The sequence below is a fragment of the Peromyscus maniculatus genome, chromosome 14 (genome assembly GCF_049852395.1).
Source record: "Peromyscus maniculatus bairdii isolate BWxNUB_F1_BW_parent chromosome 14, HU_Pman_BW_mat_3.1, whole genome shotgun sequence".
Classification (NCBI taxonomy): Eukaryota; Metazoa; Chordata; class Mammalia; order Rodentia; family Cricetidae; genus Peromyscus; species Peromyscus maniculatus.
Window position 1 is genome coordinate 9,622,709 of NC_134865.1, and position 23,184 is coordinate 9,645,892.

General features: G+C 35.8%; 1 protein-coding gene and 1 pseudogene across 1 annotated transcript in view; one reads left to right on the forward strand and one right to left on the reverse strand.

The window, feature by feature from the left end:
* LOC102909161 (matrix metalloproteinase-25-like) overlaps positions 1-23,184 on the forward strand; it is a 79,753-nt gene that overhangs the window by 26,447 nt on the left and 30,122 nt on the right.
* On the reverse strand, positions 2,900-3,018 carry LOC121822664 (5S ribosomal RNA; annotated as a pseudogene).

Genomic DNA, 23,184 nt, shown 5'->3' on the forward strand with positions numbered 1-23,184 from the left:
TGATTAGATAAATGCATTCCTGGTACTGGAAGCTTCATTTGGTGACAATAGATGTCTAGTTGGGGCTTTGTCTACTCTATTATTTCATAATTTGTTTAGATATCCTTTATATTAGGATACACACACACGTGTGTGTATGTGTGTGTTTGTGTTTGTGTGTGTGTGTGTGTGTGTGTGTGTGTGTGTGTGTGTGTCTGTGTATGGAAACTTCTAATGTATCAGGGTCTATACAATCCCTCAAATGGTCCTTAGTTTTAGCTGTCTCTCCCAGTATTCACTCTCTCACTGCTCTTACTTCTCCCTCCCTTTTGATGCTCCCATTCCACCACCCCATCCATTAATATCTATTCTCTATCGCCTTCCTAGGGAGATGCATCCCTCCCCCCAGTCTCTCACTCTTTAATCTCACTCTTTAATCTTTGTAATTACACAGATTTTAGCTTGTTTATCAATGACAATAGCTTACATGCACATATAACCAAATACATATATTTGTGTTTCCCGGTCTGAGTTACCTCACTGAAATTGTTTTTTTCTAGTTCTATCCATTCACCTGAAAATAAATAGATTTCATTTTTTAATAGCTGAGCAATATTCCATCCAAACATGTACCACATTTTCTCTATCCATTCATCCATTGATGGACATCTAGATTGTTTCCACTTTCTGGCAATTATAAATAGAGCAACAATGAACATGGCTGAGCAAATGTCTTTGTAGTAGGTTGAAGTATTCTTTGTTTATATGCCTAAGAGTAGTGTAGCGAGATCTTGAGGTAGATAGATTCACATCTTTCTGAGGAACTACTACACTGATTTCCATAGTGCAAGTGCCAGTTAACATTTCCATCAACAAGGAATAGGTGTTCCCGTTACTCTGTATCATTGCCATCATGAGCTGTCTTTTGTCTTATTGATCTTGGATATTCTAACTGGTAAAAGATGAGATTGTGCCGGGCGGTGGTGGCGCACGCCTTTAATCCCAGCACTCGGGAGGCAGAGCCAGGCGAATCTCTGTGAGTTCGAGGCCAGCCTGGGCTACCAAGTGAGCTCCAGGAAAGGCGCAAAGCTATGCAGAGAAACCCTGTCTCGAAAAACCAAAAAAAAAAAAAAAAAAAAAAAAAAAAAAAAAAAAAAAAGATGAGATTGCAAAGTAGTTTTAATTTGCATTTTCTTGTTGATTAAGGATATTGAACTTTTCTTTAAGTGTTTCAAAACTATTTGAGTTTCTTCTTTTTTGTTGTTTTAATTTTTTTTTATTAATTTTACATACCAACTACAGATCCCTCTCTCATGCATCCTCCCACTCCCCCTCCAACCCAAAATCTCCCCCAACCCCTCATTCCCTTCTCCAACAGGGTAAGTTCTCCCATGGGAGGAAAGCTTAGCGTGATACATTTAATTGAGGCAGGACCAAGCCCCTTGCCGCTTTATCAGGGGTGAGCAAGGTGTCCTACCATAGTTAATGGGATCCAGAAAGCTGGCTCATGCACCAGGGATAGATCCTGATCCCACTGCCAGGGGCCCCTCAAACAGACCCAGCTACCCAAGTGTCTCCCATATGCAGAGGGTCTACTGAGAATTCTGTTTAAATCTATCCCATTTTTCAACTGGGTTATTTGTTTCCTTCATGTCCAGTTTTTTTTTTTTTTTTGAGTTATGTATTTTGGGTATCAGCCTTCAATTGACATGTAGGTAGTAAAAATCTTTTCCCATTTTATAACTAGCAGCTTTTTTGAATAATGAAGTATAGTTACAACTTGAAAACAGAGACGGGGATGTGACTGGGTGATGGGAAGCGCAGGATAGGAGGGAGAGTAGAGTCTGAAGATTTCTACTGCTTTCCTGGTCAGTGTGGACAACAGGATTCCAGGAGTACCTGTGCAACTTGATGGCTGAGACAGAGGTATAGGGTGGTGAAGAGGCTGTAGGAGGAGATCTGTATGGCCAGCTAGTGACAGGGAGCAGAGAGAAAAGGGAGTCTGCAGCAGGTGGTCAACTACAAGGCTGGATATGAGACCAGGGGATTGGATTTGGAGATGAGGAGGGGGAATGGAGGTCTCAAGATTGCTGACCTGGTGCCCTGGACCTTGTTTTATTTTATTTTATTTTTCAGAACATATTTAATTCTTATAGCTCTAACCCAAGGCAATATAAAACACTTTAACTACATCATAATGCACATTGATTCACTTAGTAGAAAGCAGTCAGTTGGTTGTGGTTGTTTCTCTGTTTAAAGCATCAGTGTCTTTATGATTTAGATCTCTAGTATTTACTAGTCTGAGATTATACTGCACAATTGGGATTGCATTGGGAACTTTATGAGCTAAAGCATATAATAATCTCTTATAGTTTCTTTCATGGTATGGGTCCCTTAGGCTATGGATAGATAATTCTTATGGAATTTTAGCAGTGAGATTTGATGCAGAGGAGTGGAACTTTCCAGAAATAAGAAGTTTGGGGACCTTTCTTAAATTCTACTTTCTTCTGTGTCTAATGTAATGCTGGCTTGGGAGATGCAGTGTATAACTGAAGTTTTCTCAAGTCCTGTCCAGCACCATGGACACTGCAGCCGTTTATAAAATAATCACTCAGAAGCTTATATTAATTAAAACTGCTCAGCCATTAGTTTAGGCCTACCACTGACTAGCTTTCACATTTAAACTCAGCCCATTTCTGTTAATCTATAAGTTGACTTGTGCTCTGTGGCTTTACCTGTGTGCCATTACATGTTGCTCTCTGGACAGCAGGCTGGCATCTCCTGACTCAGCCTTTCTCTTCCCAGAATTCTCCTTGTCTGCTTATCTTGCCTATACTTCCTGCCTGGCTACTGGCCAATCAGCATTTTATTAAACCAATATACAGAAGCATTATCCCACAGCATTTCCCCTTCTCTGTTTTTTCTATAGCACTTGGTATTCCCAGGTGGTCTCCTACCCATGTACTAACCAAGCTTGACCCTGCTTAGCTTCTTAGATCAGACGAGATGGGGCACGTTCAGGGTGTTATGGCTGTAGACAGAGCACTGTGTGGCAGATTTAACTGTTGCTAGGACAAAAAAAAGAAAAAAAAAGGTTTCTGGGATACACAATGCTGGATGGAGGCATGGACCCATTGCCTCCCAGAGTCAGTGGAGAGCATGGCTCCCTGAGTTGGAGGTGAATTAACCCTGCCTTTTGGGAAGCTGAAGGCTTCTGCTTCAGTACTAGCCACTATAGTTTAAAGCAATAGATTCACAGCAAGGCAGATTCAGATGGAATAAAATTTTAAATGGTTTACAATGTGTATAAAAATGTCTGTAGGCTTGGAAGAGGGAAAAAAGGAATATAAACAGTTATATTAAAGAAATAGAAAGTTTTAAAAAACAAAGTCTTTAGAGAGAAAGTAAAAATAATATAAAAAATAAGCTAAGTAAAGATGGTTATTACACAGAGAGAAGTGACTGGGAGACTCTAAGCCATTTGGCCTATGGCAAGGCAGCTTAGAGGCAGGCAGGAAATTCAAAGACAGAGACAGGAAGAAGTCAGGAAGAGATGTCAGAGAGTGCCTAAGGAGCAACATGTAATGGGACACAGGTATTGCCACAGAACATGTGACAATACATAGATTAATAAAAATGGGCTAATTTAAGATGTAAGAGCTAGATAGCTATCAGAAGCTTGAGCCACAGGTCATTCAATTAATATAGGCCTGTGTCTGTTTATTTGGGATCAAGCAGTTGCGGGACATGGGTGGGAGAGATTCTGCAGGCCTGGAGAAATCTGACTATAGCAGTGCAGGACTGCTACAGAGAGCTAGACAAAGAAGAGTTAACATAGGCTCATTCCAATGTTCCCTCTATGTAACAACAGTCATTAGCTTCTTATTTTGAAATGCCTGGCGAACAGAGTTCTAAGTTAAGTCAGGTACACAGATGAGCGAGGGAAAATTGAAATGTGCCATCTAAGAATACAAAAGCCACTGAGAAGCCAGTTTTGCCATAGCAACAAATAGAGAATGACAGTAAAAGGACAAACCATTGTGGAGAACATAGTTACGGAAAACCTTGTTCAGCTAGCAACCACTAAAAATAATTAATATCATATAAACTTAGAAATGTGGTACATAATCAGTTGAAATATTTAAAGAATATGCTACAAATGTAGTGACATTAATGTGTTTATTAGAACTGACTTTTGTCCTATAAATAAGCAAAATCACAACGTCCTTTATTTAAAATTGACAAGCTTCAGTTAACTGAGATTTTCCCTTTGATTTCCTTCAGAAATATGGTGCATTTTTCTAATTTGTTCAGATTTACATAATTGTTTAATCCTAATTAATCTCCATTCTTAAAAGTGGATGCAGAAGAATGGGTATGCTCAAATTTGTGAGCATGCATTTGTGCATGTGTGTCCACATGCATACTACAGTACATGCACATTCATGCCAGTATGTGTGGATGCTGATATCACCCATTGTCTGCCATCACTTTGCATTCCTTCAGTGGATGTTGAAAACCAACAGAAGCACCTGGTTACTATGATTTCTGCTCAGCAGAACCTGAGTCTGAGTGAACAGGTTGGAAAAGCCAAAGTGTGTCACAATAATTTCTAATGATTACTCCTGATGTAGCCGTAGAGAAGCTACAACAGGGTTGAATTTCATCTTTCAGCAGCTACACATCGATGATGCTCTTTTCAATGCCGGACTACTCTAATAACTAGAATTCTATCCCAGATTCCAAGCAAGAGAGAAAAAAAGATGACTCCATGAACTTGTCCTCTGACTTCCACATCAGCACTGCGGCCAAAACACCATCACAAACATCATTTTCACAAAGAAACAGAATAATAATGACTTAATTATTTTAAAATATTTGATTCTATATTACATAATTATTAATAGCTCTCAATGTAGGGAAGAAATAAAGACTTTCTTTATCAAACTAAAACCTTTGTGACACTATAATTTACACCATAATGTTCTTCAATACATTTGGGTTATAGCATGAATTTAAAATTCATCTTTCAAACAACAGGGGCAACCCTAATGGAATTAAACAATTTTTTTTTGTAAGCAGAAAGAGTCAAGACAAAGAGTTATGAGAGTGTTAGACACCATTAGAGGCTGTGTTGATGGGCACTGGTTTCTGCCTTGTGCCAGTGTAGGTTGATAGGAATAGGCTTGTGGTTTATCTAAAAGAGGCTGAACATATGCTCTTGCACTGCAGTGGAAATCTGCTAATATTTACTTTTAAAAACATTCGCCCAAGTTCAATAGAAAGTACAAATGTTCCACACTGCTCTCTACTCTGTGATGAGCAAAAATATCCCCCAAGCTGCTGTGAGGGCAGCTCAGGCTAAATTCTTGCAACAGTGAAAGCAGCCTAAAAGCAGTTATCTGGAATACATATCAGACAGAAACATCAGTAAAACAAACAAACTAATTAATTAATTAATAAATCCATAATACATCTACCATAGGAAAAGGCATGCATGTTACAACACATGTTTATGCAACAGACAGCAAAAATCAGGGAACGCATGGGTCTTTATACCAACTAGTGGACAGATTTGTTTCTCTGCTCATATTGAGCTAAAAATGGTGGAGTTCCACAGAGGGAAAATGTAGATGAATATGATACAACACATAACAACCAGGATTTAGATTAATTTCCTGATTAGCAGCTGTGAACTTACTCTTTCTGCTCCTTCCCTGTGAGTGTATGATGATCTACCTGGAAAGAGGGTTAAAATAGAACCAGGTGGAGGTGAGGATTCTGTTCCCCACTGAAACCCCCAATGTGAAATTGTACATGCACTTCCATCTCCAGTATCTTCAAATGACTCTATTCTCCTGTCTGAGAATCCCCCAAAAGACAAAAATATACATCAAATGTCTGTTCATTGTATGTTTTACTTTTCTGATTGTGACTTCCTTTCATGCTACATTTATTTAATATCTACTCTGTTCTCAGGATATGTAATAATAAGATAGATAATTATATTACATGGTCTCTTTCTCATGGGATCAACAGGGGTTTCATGATAACCTATCAAGTCCAGCTGGTACTGTGGATCACAGAAAGTAGATTTTGCTTATAAAGGGACTCATATTGATTTTATCTTATGATATAAACATGTTCCTCATAAAGCACTCAAATAGTTTGTCCTTTGAATATTTGATTTTTGTTTTGAATGTGTATCTAATATATAATAATGGTGTTAATAAACAAACACAATAAAGCTATTTTAGGACACTGTTTCACATGCTCCCTAGTAAAAAATAAATTTATTAACCACTATGATATTTTTAAATATAAGTTTTGTCATGTGGATGCCCTAAGGATTGTTAGGGATAGTTCATAGAAGACCTCCTGCTTATCCTGTGTCTCAGTGGAACATGCCACATACATGATGGTGGGGAGGGTCATGGTTGTACATGTGTTGTTAGCCATTAATTGTCTTAGGAGTGACACGAAAAATGTTGGCTCTTACATAATTTAATTGAACTCTAACAGTATAAGTACTATACTGTAGACTTTCTGTTTGTTTTTCAATTATCATTTCCCCCATTATAATAGCTCTCAAAAGTACAAGTTGAAAATGCCATTTATTTAGCTTGTCATGTACGACATTTATGTTTTTCTGAATTTGCACATCATTATTATAGTATGTGTTTCTTCTTTTTTTAATTCAAATTTAGTCACTGAAGCAAGACTCATGACACATACTTCACATGTTCACACTTCATAACAATATAGCTGAACAAGAATTTATTTAAAAAGTAAAATTTTAGATAAAAATGGAATACATTAAGAAAAGATGTGTTCCCCTTAGTATCAAACACAGTTCACAAGTAATTAAAATATTAGTGACATGCATTGTTTGACATAACCACTAGTGAATTTCTATCGTGTTCTTTAAAGTGTTCAGTTAGTTTTTTACTTAGTCATTTGAATTTTGTGTTTAATGAACATTTAATGTTATTAATAAATGAACACAAGGCAGCTATCTTAAGAATATGACATTTATGATCACTAGTGAAAATAAAACATGAATTTCCTAAGCCCTGTGCTACCTTTTAAATAAAATTTAGTTACAATTTTTTTAGTATATTTCATGTCCAAGTACAATTTTACTGAGATTAACAGAAGAAAGGAAAAAAAAGGAAAACAAATGAAAACCAATATATCTGGAGCAAGGCAGAAGGCATGATGCTCCTCCTTTCTATCCATTGTTAGCTGGCCCAACTTGGGTATTCTAACTGCTAAAAATGAATATCATCAGGTCTAAGACAATGAAAAGAAAAAAAACATAGCAAAATTAGTTGTATTTAAATCTATCTTTCTTCTTTTTCTTTATAGATAAAAGTAAGAGTAAAAGAAAAAAAACCAAACTCATTCTTTTAAACCTATATTACAAAGGCTTTTTATTCCCCTCTTAATGACCTGCTGCCATTTAGGAGAAAGACACCTTATGCCGTAAAAATGTTACTTTGCTTAACTTGTATTTTAATTTGCATTTACTTCTTTCAAACTCATCTCCATTTAAATACTTTACAAGTTTTGCAATCACTATTACTCGTTATTTATTTTAGAGTGTCATAGAAAATTTCTTTTCTGGGCTATTGGAGAGATTCATAAGAAACCTTGTGCACTAATAATTCTGAAATTAGGTTGAAATAAATGAGAAATTAGTAACTTAGAAAATTCATTTAAAAATTAAAATTGCCCATCCATGAAGAGACAGAAAATTTAGTGACTGCTGGGACAGCTCTTAGACTTCACCTATCTTTTGGCATGTATACTTTAAAGTGAATTTGCATTCAGCAAACATGAGGGATTTCACAGATGACTGATGTCTGTGAAAATGAGATTTCTCCCCTGAACTTGCTTTAATTAAAATGCTGTAAGTAAGGGAACATTTTAATGTGCCAATCTCCATATTTGGTTAGAGCTAGCTTTCTAGAAAACTGCTACTTAGGTTTGCATATTAAACAGCTCTGTTGTACAGATTCTAGTGTTTATATCTGGTGTACTCAACACTTTGGCTAATTTTCTGTTGAATAGTGCTGAAGAAATAATCCTCAAAAGAATAAAATAAGTTTTCAGTATTGTACATCATTTTTATTTTTATTTTTGCTGTATAGCTAGCTTTAACAGTTTATAAATTATTCATATGCATACATACCTAGGAACATTGAACTGAATATGTGCAGTCCCAGAAAAGAAGCATTTGAAGTAACTTTGAATGTATTTTCTCCGAGGAGCTAGAGCCTTGGCAAGCAATTTATCCTTGCACACATGCTAGAAGAGATGTTTTCTCTACAGTAAATTTGCCTCATAGTTTCAGATCACAGGGTTGATCATTGGCAGTTAGATAATAATCGATCCCCTTTTAACAATCACAATGGATAAAATCAATTGTATCATGGGGAGGACACATTTTCATTTAATCATTATAATAGATTAGCAGAATATAAATTAGTAATGGATAAATACTTTGGTTAGTATCTACACATTCTCTTCCCATCACAATAAAATTTAATATTTTGTCCACTGATATCAGATAATTTCAAAAGCAATTCCTTATTTTAGCTTTCCTATAATGTAAAAAGCTCCACCACAGCATTATAAGCCTCAGTTTTCTCTTCACAGTTTGAGAGAAATAACCATAAAATATCTAGACACAAAGCTTTTGAGATGACAATGCTTTTATTTTGGGGGAGGAATCCATAAAGTAAATTGTCAAGTTAAGATTAGTCCCCACCTGTGCCTGGCCCTGTACAGAAGGTCCATGGTGCTCATATAGTTCTGAAAGACCTGTTTTTTGGTTTAAGGGTGAATCTTCTGATCAGTTTTGCACAGGACCTGTAGGTGACAATATGTTCTACTGGCAAGCCACTGTCCTGGTCCCAAAAAGTAGTCCTTACCAAAAAAGAGCTATTTTTCACCAGCAAACAATTTTCTTACAAATGATTGTTTCAAGCCCCTAGAAAGCACTTTCACTTTTAAAGTCTATCAGCTTAATGTTAACAGCAATGGCAGAATCTGTTTGAACATTCAGCAATCACAGTAGCTTTTAGCATTGACTGTAGCCAAGTTCTCTTGTCCATCTGTCCTCTATTCTGATACCCCACCACAGTGACCCACTGGTGCTAGAAGTAGCTGAAGACTATGAGGAGAATGGAAAGACGTCATAGTGCAATGGGTTGGTTTTGTGTACAGCTGCCCAGGTTTCCATAGATATCTTCCAGCCAAGACAAAGTCCATATATGTACTATGTGTGCCCTGGACTTAGCATGCTAGATTTCATGCTCTTGGACTATGAAGAGGGGGAAAGGATGAAATCATATGGTGCTCTTGGATATCTTTACACCTGCTTCTGCTGAATCGTAAAATATAATTCCCAAGCCCTTCACTGAGGCCAGCAAAGTCAACCATCAGCCAATACCAACAATCGGCACAGAAGAATTTGGCAAAAAGAAAAATTTGAATCCAATTAGAAAGTTTACAACATAATAGGGGAATTTTATACTTGTCCTGAAGCAGAATAAAAGTTGAAGAAAATCAAGGTGGGAGACACCGCAGCAGTTTACCTGTAGAGATTAGGAATCAGCAGTGTCTTGGTGTTTCATAAACAGACCCAACCTCACTGCTGACTGTTTAAATATCAATTCCAGACTTGTACAACCCCTTCCCTTTTCCAGGCACAACCTTCACTGATGCATGGCTGGTGAAGACAGTATAGGAGTCAGGAGCACTGGTCAGTCTCTGGATGTTCATAGTACAATGAGCAGGGATCACATGTGGTAGTGTCTGGGTAGTGGAGGGATCACCCTCATGGATGGCACAGCCAAGCATGTGAAACTAGTTACTTTCAAAAATATTTTCAATGAGGCTTAGTTAATTACTTCTGAGTTTAGAATGCAAAAGGGTTTCCAGTATTTTGTTGTTGTTGTTGTTGTTGAAAGCTTCATAGATCTTATTCTTTTTTTGAAGTTTCTCACTAGCAATCAAATTAAATTTAACCTGGCTAGATTTAACGATGTATTTATTCCAACGTTTACTGTGAGCTGTTTAAAATAAGATGAATCCTTCAGTGTCTCCTCTATATAGAAGTTTCTAACTTACAGCCCTAACAGATCAGATCTCATCCCTGTAACAAGGGCTAATACACATGCTATCCAGCCCTCTGTTGATCTTAGACCTGGTCCAGAGCTTTATACAGACCTGTCCAATCCTCCTCCCCATGGCAACACAAAGCAGATGGTATATCACAGTCAGCAGTTAATGAGGCAATGGCACAATGATGATGAAAACTGTATATTATATTATATTGTATTGTATTATTATATTATATTATTATATTATATCATATCACATCACATCACACCATGCCACGCCACACCACATTATATTATATTATATTAATTATGTTATGTTATACTATACTATATTATATTATGTATGTTCTATGTAGCTTTATATAGCTATACACTTACGAATATGTGTTTCTATGTATGTCTATATGAAGAACAACATCAGGAATACAAATAGATATTAACTTACTCATCATCACATGTGTCCTGTTTCTCATCTCCACTTTGCAGCTCCTCCCTTTGTCTTGTCCCCAGCTGTGTAACAATTCTGCATGATAGTTTAATGTCATCCTCGATATTCGTGAATAGAATTATTATTTGTAATATGTGTCACAGTTTCCTGGGAGTTTGGGGAGACAGGTGGGTGGCTTAACTTCCTCTTTCACTATAATCTATATCCAGATTACTCAGGATCTGTAAACACTGATAAACTTACCACAGTTCTGCTAGAAATCTGGAATACTTGTAAAATAATGAAAACTTCCATGGCTTTCTTATTGGTCGACAATGATTTACATTGCACACAATGCATTTGCCTCTTAAATAATCAAAATATGTTAAACAGCTTAACAATAACCCACAACCTTTGGACTCGGGAGGCAGAGGCAGGCAGATCTCTGTGAGTTCGAGGCCAGCCTGGGCTACCAAGTGAGTTCCAGGAAAGGCGCAAAGCTACACACAGAAACCCTGTCTCGAAAAACCAAAAAAAAAAAAAAAAATTCAAAATATGTGCTACGATTATGCTGAATAATTCTAGAATCTCAGTTATTTTTTTATCCTTTGGCAATTTTTTCTATTCATTTGTTCATCAGTTTTATTTTATGATTAATGCTTACATACATATTCACCTGATATATCAGAATATTCCCAGGTTGCAGACATAGTTCTTTGTTGCTCCATTTATCATTTTTTCCTATTTCAATTTTCCAGGTGTCTTAGGCCCAGCTAACTTATTGTAAAATAAACTTGGCTTTTTTTTGATGCTTTATATTTTATTATTCTTTGTTTTTCCTTTATTTATTTAAGAAAATCTTTTGTTCATTTTACATACCAACTACAGATTCCCCTCTCATTCCTCCTCCTGCTCCCCCACAGCCATCCTGCTCCCATGTCCCATCCCCACCTGCAAAAGGATAAGGCCTCTCATGGGGAGTCAGCAAAGTCTGGTACATTCAGTTGAGGCAGGACCAAAGCCCTTCCCGCTGCATCAAAGGTAAGCAAGACTTCCCACCATAGAGAATGGGGTTTCAAAAGCCAACTCATGCACCAGGGATAGATCCTGACCCACTGCCGGGGGCCTCTCAAACTGACCAAGCTGCACAACTGTCTCCTTGATGCAGAGGGCCTAGTCCGGTCCCATGTAGGTTCCACAGCTGTCAGTCAAAAGTTCACGAGTTCCTCTGAGTTTGGTTCAGTTGTCTCTGTAGATTTCCTCATCATGATTTTGACACGCCCCACCCCCAAACCCTGCTCATATAATTCCTCTTCTCTCACTTCAACAAGTCCCAGAGCTTGGTCTGGTGCTTGGCTGTGGTTCTCTGCATCTGCTTCCCTCAGTTACTGGATGAAGGCTCTATGATGAAGGCTCTGTGATGACAGAGTATTCACCAATCTGATTACCAGGGTAGGCCACCTCAGGCACCCTCTACACTATTGCTAGTAGTCTAATAACTGGGGTCTTCCTTGTGGATTCCTGGGAATTTCCTGAGCACCAGGTTTATCCCTAACCCCATAATGTCTCCCTCTATCACTTCTATTAAGATCTTTCTCTCCCTCTCTCCCTCTCCCTCTTTTTGTCTCTCTCTCTCTCTCTCTCTCTCTCTCTCTCTCTCTCTCTCTCTCTCTCTCTCTCTCTCTCTCTCTCTCTCTCTTTGTTTTTTTGTTTGTTTGTTTTGTTTTGTGTTTGGATTTTCAAGATGGGGTTTCTCTGTGAAGTTTTGGTGCCTATCCTGGATCTCGCTCTATAGACCAGGCTAGCCTCAAACTCACAGGGATCCACCTAGCTCTGTTTCCCGAGTTCTGGGATTAAAGACATATGACACCACTGCCCGGCCAAGATATCTCTTTCATTGCTCTCCCACTCTGGCTAAACTTGACATTTCTATTCCAATATTTCTTGAACTCCTTGACATGCTCTTATGATTCCTACTGTTTTTTTTTTCAGAATATGAGAAGTGGAGAGCAAAAATCTTCTATTTTAACTGTTATTTCTATAATTTTAGGTCAGTTTTATCAAAATGTTTCCCAAGGTTTTAACTTCCTGTAATACATTTCAAAAAACAGTGCCAAATTTGGTGGCAAGGCCTACAGTCTCGGCACTCAGGAGTAAATGGAGGAAGGATTGAGCCTTTTAGGCCAGCCTGAGAAACATAGTGAGACTCTTCAAAATAATACAGTGAATTTATATTTAGAATCAGCATTCTAATATTAAATAAAATATATCTGAAAATGTTTTTAATTTTGTTATAAAAAGGTTTTAAAAATATTTCTGCCAAACAAGTTTTCAGTTTTAAAGATTGGAAACATACATAATTCTGACAATTATCATCCCCTAGGCACTGCCATATTACCAACTATCAAAATTACTCTTTGAGTTCTTTTTCTCATTGCTAAAAATATTATTAATGCTTTTAATTGATTTTGATAAGTAAGTTAAGCTTCCAGTTTATAAACCACAATAAAATACTGAAAAATAATCTTCACTGAGCCTATTGAAATCAGAAATATATATGAATTTTACCAGTTGTTAACTAATGTAGGTAAAAGTCAGGAATACAATGCCAACCTAGCTTTACAACTTAAACTCTGCTTACGTGGCAGAACAACCCTTTATCATCGAACAGAAGCAGCATATCACTTCCCTGCAGGTTTTGCTAAGTGATCCTAGGAAAGTTGAAATTTTTTTTAATCTGAGCACTTGTGAGAATATGTTTGCCATTAGACACTGAGATGTGAAGAACAGTCTGCAAGGTGCAGGGTATTATTAACATCACTAACAATACCATTATAATCACATGTAAGTCCAAGTTCCCTTCAATAATGAGATAGAGTTCATTTACAGAACAATTGCATTCAGTATCAACTGTGAATGTGACCTTGTCACAAAAGAGAGGTCAAAACATTTTATATATTTGAGAAATTAAATATAGCACAGAAGCAACCTTTTTAAGAAGATGTGAATAGATGGCATGCACAAGGAAATAGAATTGGAGAGCTGAAAATAGGAGTGTGCTGGTTTTTTGTTAGGGATTTTGTACTTTCATATTTTTCTTATTTATTAGAAAAGGAATATAAGTGCAGTGTAGTAATTTCCCAAGGCATCATGTGTTTTTAAAGTTCCAATACTCTTTCCCATCAAATAAATTATTAACATAAAAATCTTCTCATAATAAAATGTGAAAAAGCCTTGAGAGAGTAAATGCATGCCCTGTTTTGCATTCTTATGCTTTAAAGAACGCAAAACATTCACATTCAACAATAATAGAGAATAAACATTATTTTCTACAACAGTCATTTATAAACAGCTTAAAGGGCCCTTTTTGAGAGCAAGTTTGCTTGATAAAATTTAACCACTTATTCTTATTTGTAGGGGCAAAAGCATCCATATTTTTTGAAAATATAAGGTATAAAATAAAAGAATAATACCAGTAAATGCATCATGTGGCATGAGTTAGTAAAATGAATGATCACATTATTATGGTGAAGTGTATTCTCCTGATACAATGTGTTGAATGTGTAGAAAAAAGATTTTCTTTTTAATTGTATATATTTACAATTAAAGGTGAGGATATTGTCTTATATCTGGAATCTAGAGAAATTATAGATGAAATATTTTTAATAATTGTCACATTCAAATATATATGATAAAATTAATGAAAAATGTAAGATATTATTTAAAATCTGTATTGTATAGAGGAAAACTCTTGAGTAAATAAATTTAGATAAACTTGTACTGTAAAATTCTCTTTGAAATGGCAAAATGAGAATAACATCCATTTAAAGGTACTCTATTTACTGACTTAAGAAAAAACATGAGATGGCTAAGGTTTATTGGGTCTTTTAGTTTCTCTATTTTCTGATCCTATAGAAGTTTTGTGTGTTCTTTATATTTGAGATAAATTGTAGGTAACTTACAATAGTATTAATTGTTTTTCCTAGATTTATATGATGGTATTATTTATTTCCTTATGGTTATCACCCATTTTTATTGCATTAGCATTTAATTCTATATTTTAATTCATTTCACATTTCATATGATGCTAAAATTATACTCATAAGTATTCTTGACTTGATGATAAGGCCTCCCTTACTCAATTACCAGGTTCAACATAGTATTTGATGTGAGAAACTTATATATTTCTTTTGAAATAATTCTTTATCAATAATTATTTATTATTTTGTGGCTTCTTCATCTGATACCAAGTAGCTCTCCTTGTAAGTTAGGTATATTTCTTTATTGGAGACATATATGACATGAGAGACTAATGTTCACACCTGGCAACTTGGCTTGCTCAGAGGAATTTAAAAAATCCAAAACTAATTTGAATGAATTTTTATTTGTAAGATTCACTCAGTCTCTTACCTTTGGTTTGTATCTCCTATGCTTATAGCTGAAAAATCATTTTCTAGGAGTGTCAGGATTGCCTGGGAGTTTGGATTGTTTGGATTTATGATTTGCAAAAATTTACTCATCTAGAAATGAACTTATGTATTACACATGATATTCTGTTGGTGAGATAATAAAACCTTGGTTTGCTGGTTTTGTGGGCAACAAACCTTTATATGGTTGTCCCTTCTGAGTGTAAACTGTAAGCAGAGTTATTCTTTCATGTCATAACCATAGAACGCTCAAATCCTGGGTCTTTATTCACTGGCAAAACTGTGTAATTGTCCTTTTGTATGCATGTACCTGTTCATAATTTAGAAATGCCTTACTATGAGATAAAATGCTTTTCTTCTTCTTCTTCTTCTTCTTCTTCTTCTTCTTCTTCTTCTTCTTCTTCTTCTTCTTCTTCTTCTTCTTCTCCTCCTCCTCCTCCTCCTCCTCCTCCTCCTCCTCCTCCTCCTCCTCCTCCTTCTTCTCCTCCTTGTTCTTCTTATTCTATTTCTCCTTTTCTTCTTCTCCTTCTTTTTATTTCTTCTTCTTCACTTCTTCCTTTCTTTCTTGCTCTTTCTCTGTCATAGTGATTCCCATGAAAAGTTTATTTTTATTTACTATTTTTAAATTAAATTTTATTAATTAATTTATTTATTTTACATCCCTACCACAGTTTCCATTCCCTTTTCTCCATCCATTCTCTCTGCCCACCTCACCACCCCACCAACTCCTTTTCTGTTTCTCTTCAGAAAGGGGCAGGCCTCCACAACTGTAAACAAAGCAGAGCCCATCAAGTTACAGTAACACTAAGCACCTAGCCTTATATTTAGGCTGGGAAAGACAATCCAGTATGAAGAACAGCTTCCCAAGAGCCAGCCAAAGCATTAGAGACAGACCCTGCCCACATTGTTAGGAGTCCCACTAATAAACCAAGCTACACAACTCTCACATATATGTAGAGAGTTTAGGTCAGTCCCATGCAGGCTCCCTGATTGTTTATTCAGACTCTGTCAGTTCCTATGATCCACGTTGGTTGTTTCCATGGGGTTTTTCCATCAGTTACTGGATGAAGGTTCTCTGATGAAAACTGGGGCAGTCACCAATCTGATCGCAGAAGATGGTCAGTTCAGGCTGTGTATCCACTATTGCATGGAGTCTTGGCTGCGGTCATTCTTGTACGTGTAGGAGTTTCCTTTGCATCAGGTTTTTAACTGACCCAGAAAAGCCCCCTCTTTCCAGCCATCTCTTTCCGTACTCTACCCTCCTCCCACACCCTAACCCTGTATTACAGTTCCCATGGCCACCTACCCATAGTCACCTCAGGAGATTTCTTCTACTTCTCCTTCCTAGGAAGATCCATGTGTCGCCTTGGGCCCTCCTTGCTACCTTGCCTCTCTGAGTCTGAGGATTTTATCATGACTACCCTTTAATTAACAACCAATGTCCACTGATAAATAAGTAAATACCATGTTTGTCTTTCTGGGTCTTGGTTACCATATTCAGGATTATATTTTTTTCTAGTTCCATCTATTTGCCTGTAAATTTCATGATGTCTGTGGTAATATTTTATTTGTATGTTAATAAATAAGGTTTGTCTGGAGATCAGAGATAATAGCAAGCCATTAACACAAAAGTCAGGCATTGATAGCACATGCCCTTAATCCGATCACTTGGCAGGCAGAGTCACTGAGTGTTCAAGGGCACACTAGGGAACAGCCAAGCTTTGTGACACATGCCTGCCTTAAATTCCAGTACCAACCACAGAGACCTGGAGGTCTGTACAGACAGGCGGTGACAAGGGAGTGAGGTAGCTGGCCTAAGAGCCAGTTAGAGGGCAGAACAGCAAGGCAATAAAAGCCTGGGTAGACAGGAAGTAGCTCTCTTGGAAACTACAGCAACATGGTGAGTTAAGGTTAGCTGGTGGCTCTCACTATTTCCCTGATCTCTAAGGTGTTCACCCCTATATTCAGCTCTGTGTTTCTTATTTAACAAGACCGTTTAGAAATTCATCTACAGAATTCACTGTTTTTAACATCTGAGTAATACTCCATTGTGTACATGTACCATATTTTCTTTACCCATTCTTCAGTTGATAGGCATCTAGGTTGTTTTTAGGTTCTTGCTATTACAAATAAAGTTTCTATGAACATAGTTGTGCAAGTATCCTTGTGGTATGATTGGTCATCCATTGGTTACATTCTCAAATGTGGTATAGCTATGTCTTGAGGTAGATTGATTCCCAGTTTTCACAGAAACCACCATATTGATTTCCAAAGTATCTGTACAAGTTTGCACTCTCACCAGCAATGGAGAAGTGTTACCCTTGCTCCACATCCTCTCCAGCATAAGCTGTAAGTTTCACTTTTGACACAGACAATAGATAATCACACCAACAAAACCCAAAGAAAGGAAACACACACATGAACACACACACACATACCACCAACAAGAAAAATAAGAACAACAAATAACAGGAATTAATAATCATCAGTTATTAATATCTCTCAATATCAATGAATTCAATTAGTCAGTAAAAGACAGGCTAAAGAATAGATATGTAAATAAGATCCATCCTTCAGCTGCATATAAGAAACACACCTCAATATCAAAGCTGCACAGACATTACCTCAGAGTAAAGGGTTGAAAAAAGATTTCCCAATTAAACAGACATAAGAAGCAAGCTGATGTAGCTATACTAATAATTAATGAAATAGACTTCAAACCAAAATTAATCAAAAGAGATGGAGAAAGAAATTTCATATTCAACAAAGGATAAATCCCCAAGATGATGTCTCAATTTTGCACATCTATGCCCCAAATACAAAGGCACCCACATTTGTAAAGAAATACTACTAAAGCTTAAATCATGTCTCAAACCCTACATGTTAATAGTAGGAGACTTCAACACCACACTCATAAAAATGGACAGATCCTCCAGACAGAAACTAAACAGAGAAAGAGTGGAACTAGCAGATTTTATTATTCAAATGGACCTAAGAAATATCTACAGAATGTTTCACATAAACGTCGAAGACCATACTTTCATCTCAGCACCTCGTGTAAACTTCTCCAAAATTAACCCCAAACTCCATTACAAAGCAAGTCTTAACACATACAAAAAAAAATTGGAATTACCCCTGTGTCTTATCAGATCATTGTGGATTAAAGTTGTAGTTCAAAAACACCACAAACTATGGAAAGCCTATAAACTCATGGAAAATTAACAACTCTTAACTGAATTACTACTGGGTCAAGTAAGAAATAAAGAAAATAAAGACTTTTAGAATTCAAGGAAAATGAATGAGCAACATATCCAACTTATGGAACTCAATGAAAGCAGTGCTAAGAGGAAAGTTCACAGCACTAAGTGCCTACATAAACAATTTGGAGAAATCTCATACTAGTGACTTAACAGCACACTTGAAAGCTCTACAACAAAAAGCAATGAGCTCACCCAAGAGAAATAGAGGGCAGAAAAATAACTAAACTGAGGACTGAAATAATTGAAATAGAAACAAAGAGATCAACACAAAGAATCAATGAAACAAAGAGTAGGATCTTTGAGAAAATCAACAAGATAGACAAACCCTTATCCAAACTAACCAAAAGACAGGGGTTGAATATCGAATTAACAATATCAAAAACAAAAAGATGGACTAACAACAGACTCTGAGGGAATACAGGGAATTATTATGACTTAATATCATTAGGTCATACTTCAAAAACCTGTACTCCACAAAATTGGAAAAATCTAAAGAAATGGACACATTTCTTGGTAGGTACCACATACCAAAACATAAACCAAGATTAGATAAACAATTTAAACAGAGTGCTTTTCTGTTATCAAAGATTACTCATAAGTGGGATTATAAAGGAATTATTTCCTATATTTTCTTATGAAAGTTGTCCTCAATTCAGTTTGAGGTATTTTGTGGAAACTTCTAGAAGTGAGTTTTGTGGTCTTATTAATTAGAAAATGAGAAAAACAACCTCTAAAAAGACTATGAGGTGATCACCATTCTTGGTATAGTAACAGAAACAATTACATTAAATCAAATGAGGTTGATTTTGTGAGGATATATATAATTTTTTTCATATATATATTTTTCAAATATATGTAAAATTTTTATCAGAGAAATTCAATGATATCATAGAAAATATTGTGAAAGATGGAATATGTAAGAGAATTTCTGGCTAGATTCTTTCAATCTAGATTCATCTTATATAGAGGGGTGTTTGTATATTTGTTGTTGCTGTTTTACTTTTGAATTAGGCTTCTTTCAATTGTTTTGTTGAGTATATATACATCATTTATGAAATAATGGGTGTAGTGTAAGTGTTTTTCTTCTCCTCCATAGAAATTTTAATTATATCAGGTGACATATGTGACTATTACCTCATGTGTCTTAACTAGCCTCATGGATATTTGCATGCATTTGTAAATTCATTTCACTGATCTTTACTAGGTAATGCAAGGGTTTTATTTTGAATTCACCTAGAATCAACTTATCTTGTATATGATTGCTTGTCTCATTATTGAACTAAATAAAGTATTCAATAAATGAGAAATTTTCATTTTATAAGAATCATTGTGATTAACAGACTCATAGGCATTTCCTTATAACCTCCCCCCTCAAGGGAGGCATATGTAGCTAAATCATATGGTGAGGTGGTTAGGACTATGAAAAGCATTTAAAAATGTAGTTATATTCTTTTTCAAGTTTTATTTGGAAAGATCTATCTTATTACAGGAAAAAGGGCAGCCATTATTAATTGACCATATTATATAGTAAAATTAGAGAAGCTAAAATAGAAATTTTAAAGGCAATACACAGATAAATTATGCTCACTTTCTAGGAATTTCATGAACATAGTACTTCCCTATTTTTTCTGATAATAAAGTTGTGAGAAACAGAATAAAAATTGACACATAGGAATTTTCTTCTATGTAAATATTCCTGCAGAGTACTCAAACAAATTAAGAGCATTAAACTTTTATATCATTTGAAGCATAGTAATAGAACACATGTAGTATTGTGGAACATTAAAGCCATATATTCATTATGGAAAAATTAGGTAAATGTAAATTATTATTAAATATTTGTGGAAAGTAAATGAAGTTGTGGGGAAATAAAACCATAACGGTTGAAGATGAATAAGTAGAATGCACAGTTCAATATGTAGGCAGAGGCAGGGCTTTCTAGATAGGATTCTAATGGAGCAAGAAATAAGAGTTACAATTGACAAGATGAGATCCCATGAAACCAAAAATCTTCTATGTATTAAGAAAATAGTAAGTTGGCAAAGAGGCAGTTCACATAATGCATCTGACATTAGTCAAATTAGTGTTTGGAATACAGACTATACAAAGAACTAAAAACAAAACAAAACAAAACAAAATCCCCCCCCAAAAAAAACCTAAACACCAAAAAACAACCCAATTAAAAATGGGCTATGATGCTAAACAGTTCTCAAATGGCAAATAAAAATGGTGTATAAACACAATCAAAAGTGTCAACATCCTTAGCCATTAGGAATATGTATATTAAAAATTTATGAAGATTCTATCATACACCTGTCATCGTGGCCATCATCAGGAATATGAAAGACAACAACTGCTGGCTTGGAGGTGGGGAAAGGGGAACTCTTAAAAAACTATTTGTAGGAGTGAGAACTAATATAGCCATGATGAAAATACATCTGGAGGCTTCTGAAAAAACAGAAATATATTTACCACATGATCCAGATATACCAACCACATCTAGATATATACAACAAAACAAACTTTATATCTCATCACAGAGGTATTTGCACACCTACATTTGTTGTTGTTTTATTCACAATACCCAGGAAATGGAATTAACCTAGATGTCCACTAACTGATGAATAAAAAATAAATATGTGGTGCATATACGCAATGGGAAAAAGGTGAAATCATGAAATTTGCTGGGGAAAATACACTGAATAGGATCACTGTGGTCACCAAAGACACATGCCAGATATTCTTTCTCAGATGAGGGTCTGAGCTTCAAATATTTTTGTTCTGGTGTTTAACATGAGTATATCTGCAAGCTAGGAAACTAGAAACAGGCCATGAGACAAGTCCATGCCATCGTTAACTGTAGGTGAAATGAAATTAGAGTTTGGAATGCCAGGGCCAGAAAAGTTCAAACAGCGGTGGAGATGGAGATATGAGAGGCGGAACCAAGAATTAATGAAATGAATTTGAATGAAGAAACTACTTGACAACTTATTATTTTAGAATCCAAGTAAAAAATATAGTAAAAAAGGGACAGTAGAACATATGTGATTTGAAAAAGTAGGGGGTAAATACAGAAGAGAGAAGAGGAGGACAGTATGAGTTCACCAAAACTAAGCATATATGAAGAAGCTTCACAAAACTATACTAACATGTAAGTACACACACACACACACACACACACTAGTTTGGACAACAGCACCCCATATTAGTGAACAATGTTGTTCCCAGAAAGCATGAGTTATTAATGAAAAATCTTAGTGCCGGGTTACCTTATCATGAGTTACTGTCAGGGACAACTTACAAGGACCCAAACAATACAGATCATTACCAGTGTTCTTGGTTTCCCACTGTGATCTTCTGGCCTCTGAGGACACTGCGTGGTCATGGTGCAGTTATATACATGCAAGGAAAACACTTTCAACATAAAACAATAGAAAAATGTTTTCAAAAAATAAATGAATAACATGAGAAATTCTTAAAGTGTAATCTAGAAAGGAAAAGAACTTGATTTATAAAACATTTCTAATATGAATTTGAGTATTTGTAGTATTGAATATCTTGATATCTTTTGGTTTGTGACTATTAACAAAATATAAATGCATAAATTTAAGAAAATACTATAATATGTAGTAAAGTGGGAAGAGATAGCTTGTTGGTGAAGAACACTGCTCTTCTTCCACGAGACACAGATATGGTGCCCATCACCCAAGTCAGGCATCTTACAACTCTAGGGACCTGAGGCCCTCTTCTGGCCACTGTCCTCACCTGCACACATATGGCACACACTCACACGGACACACATGCTCATGAACATTTTAAGACACGCAGTAAAGATATTATAATAATCTCTTAGATTGTGTCACATATATGAAATTCTTTGTATTTCTAATAGATTCTGCCATGGTTAATATTATATGACAACTGGCTGGGCTTGGCTTTTCAGTGAGATGTATTTATGGATATGCCTATAAGGGATTTTTAGATCAACCTAATGTTAGTATCATCAGGACAGCTAAGATGGATTGCGTTCTGTAATGGTGTTCTCACAGTCAACTGAAATTATCAATGGGATGAAAAGAAGCAGACATCAGAAAGCAGTAAAGATGATGATTCAGCTAGAGCAGCAGTGTTTTCTTGACACCAGACTCCAACAGAAACATTAAGATTTCTGAATATTTATCCTGTTTAGCTTTTAGTACCACTGGATCTAGGCTTGAAACAGAATAAAAGTTGTAGGCTCTCCAAGTTTCCAGGTGGCTAACTGCAGGTGCTGGTTGGAATATTTTTACCTTTCATCATACTTTGAGCATGGCTCTCCCTTCTCTTTCTTCCTTGCTCTCTCTCCCTCTCTCCTCTTCCTCTTTCTTCTCCATGTTTGTTTTCCATCATGATAAAAAGGAATATACCTGTTGGGCCGTCTTTGTTTTCCTATTTATCTTATGTTTTGCAGTTATTTTTAACAATGTCTATAATGATCATTGATAGAACTGCTATAATAAAGACCCACTATTAAAGAATTAGCAATGATAATATCCCAAGACTTAATTTAGTTTCTTTTTACATCATTTTATAACTGAAAAATTTCATATAGCAATAGTTTATTTAAACTTAGATTGTCAATATATAGAATAATAGAATAAAAACCCCCATTCATTCTATTTCCCTGCTAGTTGGTAGTTTTCTGGCTACTAAAGTGGCTTTAGGTGTATCTAATAGTTACCATAATTATCAACATAACAAACTGTTATTATATTCATGAGGTTACAATTACAAATATTTGATCATTTTCAAATGATTTCTCTTAGTATGCTTATTTCTATATAAATGTTATCTTGAGTAGCTAGCAATAGTATATTTAGTTTCAATTTTGAATTTTAGACATGATTCCCTTAGCAATTATAATTCTCTTGCTTCTCGATATTACTAAATAAATGGTTCAGACTCTTTTGGCATATCTCCGG